General features: G+C 45.5%; 1 non-coding gene across 1 annotated transcript; it reads right to left on the bottom strand.

Annotated features, from left to right (window-relative positions):
* Positions 1 to 10,589: 10,589 nt before the first annotated feature.
* Positions 10,590 to 10,698, bottom strand: LOC136511747 (small nucleolar RNA R71). Its single transcript, XR_010772818.1, has one exon. It is a non-coding gene; the product is annotated as a small nucleolar RNA R71 (small nucleolar RNA).
* Between the last annotated feature and the right edge of the window lie 1,029 nt (positions 10,699 to 11,727).

Here is an 11,727-nt window from a genome sequence, read left to right on the forward strand (position 1 = left end):
TTTTTTTTCATTTTTAGAAATTGATTAAATATGTTGATTCTTGTTTAATTCATATAAAATTGTATAAGTGTGATAAAATTATGAAAAGTTTTGTGTAGCCTCTTCATGATGTGCTCTACCTAGGAAAAATATTATTTGAGCAAGTGCTGTACTTTTAGTATGCTTAAAAATTACCTCTTTTAATTAATAAATGCACCTTCAGTGTTTTTTATAGGCTAAACTAAATATCTTTTGGTCATGAAAATTCTTTTGTATGCTTTATATACTTAGACCTACCTTCACAAAAATTTTAGTACTGTTTGGATAAATATAAAATAACCATTTATTTTAGGTGTGTTTAAAATACCTTTTATTAATTAGGTAAATACAAAAATGGTTTGAAATGATTAAATGAGTTGGGTGAACTTTATGTCTTGATTGTAGACCTTGGAACACTAATCCCCTACTATTCCTTGGTAACTTCATTTCATGGTCATTTTGCTCATATTGATTTGTTAATAGTATTAATAACTGGTGCTTTATGAGTAGATAACTTAACTTAACCGCGAAGGAAAGTTGTATTCAAGTTAACTAGTTTTGTTTAGTCATCTTAATCCATGCTTAGCTTTTCATCATTCTAAAGCATGCATGTTTACTTACGTTTAGTGATCAAGAGTGGAATTCCATTGTTGAACAAGTCCTAGTAGTGGAATTCTAATCAGTCGGAGTTGGTTTTCTTTTCGGTAATTTTTTGAAGTATCTGACAACCCCAACACCGAAGGCAAGCCCCAGAGCATAAACCCCTTTCCTTGTATTTTCAAATGTTATTCACTTAATTCTTGTATTTTATGCATTTAAGTAAAGTAGGATTTGGTTGAATACCAACTGCTGCATGCCTGCCTTGATAATTCCATACCTATTCTTGTCACCATGTTAGTTATAGTAGTTTATGATGCTTAGCCATGCTTGGTGAATAAGAGTTGAGCAACTAGTTGGCTTTAAATGTTCTTACCTAGGAAATGCCATGTGGTTTAATGATGATCATGAATTTAATTTGAGATTGGGCGGACTCTTTGCTTGCATCAAGTTTGAGTCCTTACATAGTGCCCTGCCTATGTTGATTAAGGACCGTTCGTTGTAGGCCACCATGTGGTTGAGACTTTGTAGTACTAGCCACATACTTCAGTAAGCCTAATACCTTGGCTATTCCATTATGTGAAAGGCCAACCACGCACTAGGAGTGGAGAGATGGCGAGAGTAGCGTGTACACATCCTGTGAATCCGTTAGGGAATGGCGCAGGGAGGTGGAGTACTGTGCTCTCAGGTAGCGTGAACCCATTCATGTTTTGGAGGATCCGAGTGAAGGTTAACATATGTAGGTTTGGGTCCATACCAAGACCTATATATGTCCTGTGGTAAGGAAACCCAAGCTAGGCCTAATCAATTCGAATCACTGTTGCTTCTCGGAGAAGGAGACTCGATCCTCTGACATACATCGTAGTTAATCAATGAAACAATGTTTTGTATTGATCATAAGATGTGATGAATAAAGAAGTGGTTGCTTATGTTAGGTGCAAACTAGAGACTGATAATGATTTCACTTGAGCTAAAACATTGAAAGTAAGGATCAATCATTAGTAAGCTTTTCTGCAAAAGTTAATCTTGATTCTTGCTTCAGACTTACCTTGATTCCCATAAAGCCTGCATATCCTTGGAGTGTTTCATTTTTGTCGGTTAAGTCTTGTTGAGTATCCTTAAGTACTCAGGGTTTGTTAACCCTTATTGTAGGAGGACAGCTAGCAGTATAGAATTTGTTGTGCACATTTGGGCAGGGTGAACCTCTCTTGTGTGTTATTAAAGTGGTACCTGTCATGCTACCCTACTACCTAGTTGGCTAAAACTATGAATTGTAATGCCTTAATGAATGATTTGTAAACTTATGGTTAGTAAGACATCTGCTATTTATTCTAATGTAATATATTTGTATAAACTGTTGTAATACTGCAATGCCTTCTGTGATGTATCCTACTCAAAAAGTAAAAGTGGATGATTCAGGTTTTCCGAGGTGTTGACAGTCATTAACATCAATTATAAAGCTTCAACATATCCTACATATATACTTAATTCCATCACCAAACATAGGTATAGGGGTTTAAACTAATAAATTCCACAAATTTTGGTGAATCTGTGAATGCAGAAGGGTTTATCTAGAAAACCATGAAGGTGGACCTAAACGTCAGAATTAATCATGCTTATTCATGACAAAAACAACTCTAGAAGGTTCCAGAGGACTCCAGAAGCCAAACCACCAAAGAAGATCGTAGAAGCATGATAGGTGGGGCTGGCCAGCCCCACCTGTAGGCCAGTCGGCCCCCTAGACCCACATATCAGCCCCCCGTTGCGCTGTTGGTTCTCCACCGCCTTAAGGATTAAATCTATGCCATTTATTTAAGTCAGTTCATCCAACAGTGATCGAGGAAGTTGACGCGGATCGATGACGTGGCAATTCCTTGACCCCTACTCCACCTCGACCTATATATAGTATCCCCTACCCCCCTCCCTAGAGCCATCCCTAAAACCCTAATTCATATCTTGAGAATTAGAGCCAGCTATCAAGAGAAGATTAGTCCTCCATAGGATCTAGTCTTATAAATAGAAATAGTGCGATAGAGAGTGAGGGAAGAGTTTGGAGGAGTTGTCGGCTTGTTGGTACTCTCTCTACAGCTTGTACCTTGGTAGATTCAAGTTCTACCTGAGCTTGCTTCTAAGATTTCTCTGGTAATTAACTTCTAATTCAAGTAAGCAATCTATTTATATTATTCATCCGGTTTGTGACTCTTTTGAGTGCTTTAATCTCTACATAAGGGGAGTAAAGTGTTAATCATAAGTGTAAGCGTGGTGCTTAGACTTGGGGTTAATCGTGGATGCACCCTGCATTCTGAAAGGTGGTAGATTGCGTGAGTGACATAAGTTCTATATAGCATGTACTATATAGCTTCGTTGATCCTTTGTAGTCCGCCTCCTGTCTGTAGGTGCACGTAGGACGTGGTTGCGAAGGAAAGCATCATCTTCTAGTGTCTTTCCCTAGTAATGTCTCCAGTTGAATAGAAGACATAGCTTACCCAAGTCAGAATTAGAGAACCTTAGTTTTCCTCTCTATGCTCCTATTTATCTTAACCTTGTTGCTACCCCCAGTTGAGTTAGACCGTAGTTAGTCTCACACGTCTCTCTATGGATACGATACTTGGAATACTTCCAGGTGAAAGCTACAGTGATATCCATGTGCTTGCGGATTTATCTATGTGCGTTAAATATACCAACACGAGGACACCCGATAGACTACCGGGATTGTGTGGCTTATGTGTGCAACAGTCAGAAGTATATGAGACAATGATAGGCACATGTGGGCCATATAATTTGGGTGGTTCTAGCACACCAGCACAGCCCCTGAGGCCATTGTGGGGTCTCCTTGTAGCAAAGGGGGTGGCTTCTAGGCGCGCCCCGTCTGCTGATGGCTTGTGTAGGCAGTTGATGGCATCTAGGCCATCGTGCATGGTGGAGGAGTTATGACTTACATGCCCTCGAGCTGTCCTATGTCACCTTGGAGATGGGACGTCAGGGCCACGTGGAGCAGGTCTGGTGGAGGAGGAGCCACAACACTTGGTGTGCGTGGATCCGAGCCGTTGATGATAGCCAGTGAGCCTAGGGGGAGGTGGATCCCCCCATGTCCTATGAGGAGGCATGCATGGAGTGCGCAAGGCGCCTGGGCCAGCCTGTGTCCACACCTACATGCTCGGATTATAAAAAGAGCTAGACTAAGAAGAGAGTGGGCATACCTTTCTTTCCTGTTCTCTCACTACTTCTTCATCCAAGCGCCACCGCACCTGCTTGCGCCCACCTGTGGTTAAGCTTTGATGATAGAGTGGGGCACGTCAAAGGTTGAGGACAAGATGTTGGAGGTGGCCCAGACATGTTTGATTCTTCCATCCTCTAGTTGGGATCTACCGAATCCGGAGGCATTAGAGCCCATACCCGGGGAGTCGCAGGTTGTCTCCTTCATCCCATTTCACCTTGCTGGGTTCGAGGTCCCAGCACATCCATTCATGGGGACGTTCCTTCACCACTTTGGGTTGTAGCTTCATGACTTGACGCCGCATGGGGTGGCGCACCTTGCAGTGTTTGTCACTCTCTATGAGTGCTACTTGGGCATTGAGCCCCACTTTGACTTGTGGAGACGGATCTTCCACCTGAACCTGAACAAGGACATCGATGGATCTATGCAATGGATTGGCGCTGTCGCCACCTAGTTGTGCAACAATTTGAAGTCATGGTACCTAGAGCTTTCCTTCCCTACCTTCGAGAAGGGGTGGCACCAAAAGTGGTTCTACCTCTTTGACCCCTCTAGGTCCCTTTTGGCATTCTCCCTAGACTGCCTAGGGTCGGTGGTGCCTTTGTCTTGGAAGAGCCTGTTGGAAGGGCCTACCCTTGAGGTTGCCAAGGGGTTGTTGGGCCAGATCACCACCCTAAATGATGCCGGGCTGACTGGCCAAACGGTGCTCTAGGAATTCCTGTTCTGGTGGACCCTCCCATTGATGGTGAGGCCAACCTCGACGTGGGAGTACATTAGGGTAGGGGATCCATCCATGGTGGTGGAGGGCAATCTTCTAGAGGAGTCTATGGCTAGAGTAGCATGGATGGTATTCGGATATGTGTTGGGTGACCCGGTGGTTGGTGAAGGCCTGGCTCCCTTCTTGGTGTACGAACTAAGACCTAGCGATCTCTCATATCTAGGGGCGGTCTCTATCCCCCAGCCCTCGAGGGTAGGGGCCCGAGGCCACCTTCGGAGGTTCTTCTTCATAGTCAAGAGGTGGGTCCCTCATGCTATCCTTGGGGGAGTTGCTGGTCACCCGATCCATTAGGAAGCGTCCTTGCTCGAGTTCCACCCTAGGCAGGGGCACCTCCATGGAAGAGGCACTCTGCTCTAAGGCTCTCTTTGAGTGGAATGTAAGAGTCCTTGCTGGCTAGGACACCCCTACCTAGAGGTGGCTTGTTCATTGCTTGATGACGTGGATGTTGACTTTTAGGGAGTATTCCTCAGAGCAGGCTTTGGGTGGTGTGGTGGCTTCGGAATGTCCACTGGTGCTGAAGGTGCACCATCGCCTGCTGCTACCGTCCCGAGTGAATGGAGCGACGACGCTAGGTGCCACCATAGTAGGGCTGGTCGTTGTGGCCCTAGTGCGTCAGGCGGGATCTGATGCCATGGGGGAGACCCCCACTCAGGGAGCTTTCCCTCTAAAGTAGAGGTGGACTGGGAAGAGGCCAACATTGCAGGCCTCCCCCTACCTCCTAGGCATGAGGAAGCTAGCTCATCATTGGTGGTTGCGCTGGCTCCCCTCGTGCCGCTAGCAGGGGGCCCCATGATCTGGACAATGACCCCAAGGCAGACATGTGGTTGGAGTTGATGAAGTGGTGTAGCACCTTTAGTGAGTTGGTTGCCTTCTTCTATGACTCCTTTGCAGTGATGGTAGGCCATGTGGGGGAGTTCTTTAGCTTTTGGCAGGGGATGTACGACTCTTATGGGGTGAGTGTCAGTTGAATGAGCCCGACGCCGTGGCCGGCGCCGTGATCTTTGCCTGAGCTCCTTCATTATCATTGCCGCAGGCACTGCTAGAGTACTCCTGAAGGAAGTCGGACCTCATCCAAGAGTGGGAGAAGGTCGCCCCATAGGCGCTCCCTAGCCCCCCGAAAGGGACGAGAGGTCACTACCCACTTCGCTTCCCAACCCCTGTCCTACGCCCGGTGAGCGGGTGATGGCGCTGATAGAGGCGCTCGTCTAGGAGCATGATAATGCACATAGCGCCATGGTGCGGTTGGAGTCTGAGCTGGTGGTGGAGCAAGAGGCCGAGCGCACCATGGAGTCGAGGGCCGATGCTTCTCGGTAGAAGGTTGCTGAGGTGGTGGAGACCTGTCGGGCGGCTAAGGGTGTGGTCATGGAGCTGAGGGGCTCCCTGGGCCTGCTAGAGACTGTGAGGGAGGCTGCCTATTCTGAGCTCCATGGGACCCAACAGCTCATGGCAGGTGCATCCTTTCCTCTCCCTTCTTTCCCTTGCCTTTAGGGTAGGGTCTCTTGCTCTGAGCCACCATGAACCCGGTTCCTCTCTTTACGCGGTGTAGGGTTGTGGGTGGAGCTGGTAGATGAGCACAGCAAGGCCCTCTACCTAGAGGAGGAGGCAGAGAAGGCATGGGAAGGAGCTATAGGTGGAGGCAAAGGTGTTAGTGGAGGGCCAAGCCACCCTAGCAGAAGTTGGATGGGAGCTAGACGTAATGCGGGTAGTTACAGAGGCTTATCGCCAACGTTGAGGAAGCGAGCGTCGCTCTGCTCCTACCACCATTGCTAGAAGGGGGACACAGCCTTGTTGAGCAGTTGCGCACTCTTGTAGTGGATGTTTTGCGAGTCATTAGGGGCACGGTCTGCAAAGGGGCCAGTGCTGCCCTGACCTTGATGAAGCTTTGGCTCCCTGAGGTTGACCTGGGCTCCATGGCCTCAAGCATCCCCAAGGAGACCTCAAACAAGCAGATGGAGGAGGCTGAGGACACGGCGCCCCCTGGTCACTGTAGCAGCCAGCATCATTGATGATAGGTTGCTGCTGACAGACAAGTATCTAGAGGATGCTGATGTGCCCATCGACTCCTCAGCATCTCTGTGACCTACGTAAAAGCTTGGTTGTAAAACTTGTTGCTGTAATCCCAAGGGTCTATTTCCCTCTAAACAATCATGACATTGAGGGCATGACCACCCATCGAATCTTGGTGCTTTCATTGCCATTCATGCTCCATGCTCTGTTCATCTTGGTGGGGAGCGTCCTCGGTGCCTATTTTCCTTTGTGAGCCCGGTGGTCGTCAGCTGTTAGCTCCATTAGCCTGGGTCGTGCCTGTGAGGCATTAGGGCGTTAGCTTATCTCGTCCGGTGGTTAGGGAAGGGAGGATATGGTGGCTCTACTCCCCTACTATGAGATCAAGGTGAGGAGGTTCATGGCTCAAAAGTGGGTCAACTCGAATAGGGTGGGCGCATCCCCCAATCGATAATTTAGGACCAAAAGAATGCATAGAAAGGAGCTTAGTGGCTGGGGGACTTAGCTATTTAGCATGTTGATCCCTTCGCCGAGAGAGCCCTTTCACGTATGGGCTTCTGCATTGAAGAGTGCCCTGGCTGTGATAGAGAACTCACTGGGGAAGCAGATATCGCTGCCTAGGGTGGCACCGCTTGCTCTAGCGATGAGGCAGGTGGGTCCGACTACCATACAGCCAGAATCGCACTTGGCGCTACCCACAACCTGGCGCACCAGCTGTTGTAGGGTTGAAACTATGGCAAGCATGTTGTTTGAGTTGATGTCAGAGTATGGGGTCGCTGATGGCTTGGGTGGACTCAGGAACACAAGAATCACGCAGAGAAGATGCAATGGTTCGGTCTAATTTGGTCCCTACATCTAGCAGCAGATGATCCTTATACTCAAGAGCACCCAAAATCTAGGTGGTTACAACAGAGTGTAAAGGAAAAAGATTTGGTAGGGGAGTTAGCTCGGTGCTAATCCTAAGGTTGCCTCGCCACTGGTGGAGTCTCCCCCTTGTCGGAGAGGAAGGAGACGGTCGGATGTGGTGGAGGAGAGGCTTTTAGTGCCCATCTCTAGGTTGCCTTGCGCTTCATGTAGAGCAGAGGCAGATTGAATAGGATAGAGTGTCTGGTGATTGAATCAAGATCCTCCCCCCTCTAGGTCTAACTTTATCCCTTATATAATGGGATAGGTTGGGTACAAGGCAGTTTGGGGGTTCTAGTGTATGGTCTACGCACACTGGAGTCCAGGAGGACCGTCGAGGTGTCTTGGAGCTGAAGAAGTTGGGCGTCATCGGGCTACTCTATTCTGATACTCTACATGTCAAAGGGTGTCGACTTAGACCGGCCTCCCTTAGGTGAGACCTTCTGGAGTCTTCTTGGTGGTGAAGGAGGTCGGCTCTAGGGACTAACGTGTGGGCCTAGAAGCCCTAGAGCCCTCAAAGGCCGTGGGAAGCTTTGTCTTCTTTTGTCACACCACGGACATGACCCTGTCAAAGGAGCAGTTGGCAGGGGCACGCCTAGGGAGCGATGCTAGGGAGCCCCTAGGCATTGGTAGCCTGGGGATTGTCTTCTTGTGCCCAAGCCTTAGCTGGCATCGTTAGCCAAGCAGGAGCTAAGGGCTAGGCCTAGAGGTGCCATAGATCGGGAGCCCAAGGCTCGAGGAAGCCCTAAGCCCTAGGAGGAAGCTACGATCGAGTCAGGCTCGGTTGTGTCTCTTTGCCAGAGGGTGTGCACAAACGTGCCCAATGGGCATAGCCCCCGGGCGATTGTTGACGGTAGTTAACAAATATTATAAACTATCAATATAACATGCATAAGGGCATAAATATGATCACCAATAAATGTCATGGGTTTAAACTTACAAATTCTCTGAGTTTTGGTGAATCTATGATTTCTACAGGGTTTATTTAGAAAACCATCAAGGTGGACCTAGATGTCAGAGTTAATCATGCTTATCCATAGCAAAATGGACACCAGAAGACTCTAGAAGACTAGAGAGGACTCCACACCAAGGCAGAGCCCGAGAGGCTACCAAGTGGGGCCGCCTGGCCCCCAAGGCCCACATGGCATCCTCAATTGTTGTGTTGGTTCTCCACTACATCTTAGATTTCATCTACACCATTCTTGAAGTTAGTTTGATCCAAGGGCTCATGATGGATGCTTCGGCCTATATATTCCAGCCCCTGCCACCCCCCTGATGCATCAAGTCATTTGAGAAGACAAAAACTCTAATCATCCTCAGAGCTCCATCATATTCTAGGGCATAGCTAGTTAGGCTAGGTCTAGAGGGACGCAAGCGGGCTTCGCTTGGATTCCCGATCATGTCAAGAGCTTGGTTTGGTATAATCTTTGTACCCCCTCTCTCTTTTGTATCTCTATTATTTTTATATGCTTGCTATACTTGTTATGACAATATTAGTATTCATCTTATTCATGTTCTTTGTTATAATGTTCATCGTCTGCTTTGATTATATACCTAGTATAGTTGGATTATCATCATATTCATGCATATGTTCGTATAGCGCTAACCCTAAGGATCCATGGGTGGGTGGTCAACATTGTGTTAGTGTGGTGCTTATATGTTGTTTACCTGCGGATACATCCTATATTCTGAGTCATGTGGTAGATCGCTGACGTGGCACTCCCGTTGAGTCCTTTGTAGTCCACTCCCTGATGTAGGTAGCACGTAGGATCTGGTTACGAAGAGGGACAAGCTCTGTTCTTAATCTCCCTTAGTAATATCCCTTATGTGTAGATATGAAAATGATCTTAGCAATGACTATTAGGTGTAATTGCACTAATCAATGTATGCTCTGACTTATAATTAAGAATGAGTTAGGAATTATTCCTCTAATATTCTACCTGACCATGCTAATGACATAGAAAGGAGTACTCTGAGTGATTTATCATTATCATTGATCAATTCTTATTATATATATATATATCTTATCCTATGACTTACCCCTATTGTGACTAGAATATTGGTTATGGTTTACTTCTCCATCAATAGTATAAGTTATCAATACTTGTCCATGCTAGACCTTCCCTGTGGTAAAAATATAAATAATGATACCTGGAATACTCTCGGGTGAAGTGCTACAATGGTATAATTATTTGTGTGCTTGTAGATTCCTTTTCATTCATATCTATATATTCCTCCTAGTCACATAAATTTATAAAGAACTATTTAGTATTATTCTAGTAGTAATGCTATGTAATACCAACAAGCATTTCTAGCATCATCACTAGGGATGAAAACCTAGTAAGTAATGTTAAGAGAAGTAGGTATATATTAGGTGACTACTAAAACAAGTGGCAAGTTAATAAATACCAACAAACATTTCTGGTGCTGTTGCCGGGGAAGGTAGCTAGGCAAAGGAAGTATTAATAAACTTATACTTATTGATGTGATCGAGATAAACCATATACCCCTACTCAAGAAGGATTACCCTTATTTTGTCTACTTTCATATCTTATGTAGGGTAATGTATGATCGGTTTTGACCTTCCAAAAAACTATGTAGACAATCCAGAAGCATTACATAAGAGAACTAGAGCTAACCTCAAGAAAGTTTTAGCTTTAGAGTCAAAAGACAACTAGATAAGGTGAAGCTTAACACTAGAATTTGAAGCCATGGCTGACAAGACTCTCCATGAATTCTCTACTCCAACTACGGCTAACATTCATACTAGACCAACAACCAATGTTGGAGATAATGGATTCAAGCTCAAGCTGGCTCTCATCAACATGGTGCAAGCGAGCCAGTTTTGTGGAAAGGCACATGAACATGCTAGTGCTCATCTCCAACACTTCTTAGAGATCTGCAGCACTTTTACCATCAAGGAAGTAACCAAGGACGCCATACTACTTTGCCTCTTCTCATTCTCACTTTTGGGGAAGGTGAAGCAGTGGTTCTACGCCAACAAAGATAGAAACAGTACATGGGATAACTGCTCCACTACCTTCCTAGCAAAGTTCTTTCCCACGGGCAAGACCAATGCTCTACATGGGAGAATTTCAAGTTTTTAGTAGCAACATGATGAATCTGTCCCTGAGGCATGGCAATGCTTTCAAGACTATATATCAGAATGTCCGCATCAAGGGATGAAGAATTGGCTACTCATGTAGACGATCTACCACGGGTTGACCAATAGTACCTGTGAGACCATGGATGCTGCTGCTGGAGGTGCATTCTTGTCACTTACACTTCTAGCTACAACCACTCTTATGGAGAAGATGGCCTCCAACCAAGGCTGGAATGAATAATGTGTTTAGACCCACAAGAGAGGTGGAAGTATGCATCAACTCAAGGAGGTAGACATGTTATCTACCAAGATGGACATACTAATGAAGAAACTCAAAGACTGAGCTAATGAAAAGCAAGAAGTCATGCACATTCATGATTCTAGCATGACATATGAAGTATGTGGCAACATTGGGCATTCAGGGAACAACTGTCCTAAAACCCAAGAGGATATGAACTTTGTCAACAACTACTATCGTCCTCAATAGAATCAAGGATAGAACCAGCAACAAAGGCCAAACTACCAAGGTAACCATCAATGTAATAATTATAATAACTTCAATCAACCACCCTTGAGAGAATTAATTGCTGGCCAATCTGGACTTATGGAAGGATTATCTAGAAAGGTAGCTACCAATGATAAAATTCTAGAGAATATGAATAACATAATGGATAGCTTTGCTTATGCCATTAAGAACCATCATAGCTTTAATAAAATGATAGAATCATAAATAGCTCAGCTAGCAGCTGTTGTTCCTCCATCCAACAAAGATAAGATTCTGGGGCAACCAGAAGATCTAGAAACTACAAATCTTGTTGATATTCATAATGCAATTTACTACTACATGGAGCATCGACAGGAAGGTGGATAGACTATACCTTGCCAGAAAAGAAGAGTGATCTAGGGAGACTTGTCATCCCCATCGCCATTGGACCACACATATTCTAAGAAGTTGTCTGTGACTTCGGAGCAAGTGTCAACATCATGCCAAATGTAATTTATGATAAAATTAATGGAGATACTTTGTTGTACACAAATATGTGTTTGCAGCTTGTAGATCAATCACTCTGCTACCCCAAGGGAGTTCTTGAAGATGCCATTGTTCGAGTG

Source organism: Miscanthus floridulus, chromosome 1 (genome assembly GCF_019320115.1).
Source record: "Miscanthus floridulus cultivar M001 chromosome 1, ASM1932011v1, whole genome shotgun sequence".
Classification (NCBI taxonomy): Eukaryota; Viridiplantae; Streptophyta; class Magnoliopsida; order Poales; family Poaceae; genus Miscanthus; species Miscanthus floridulus.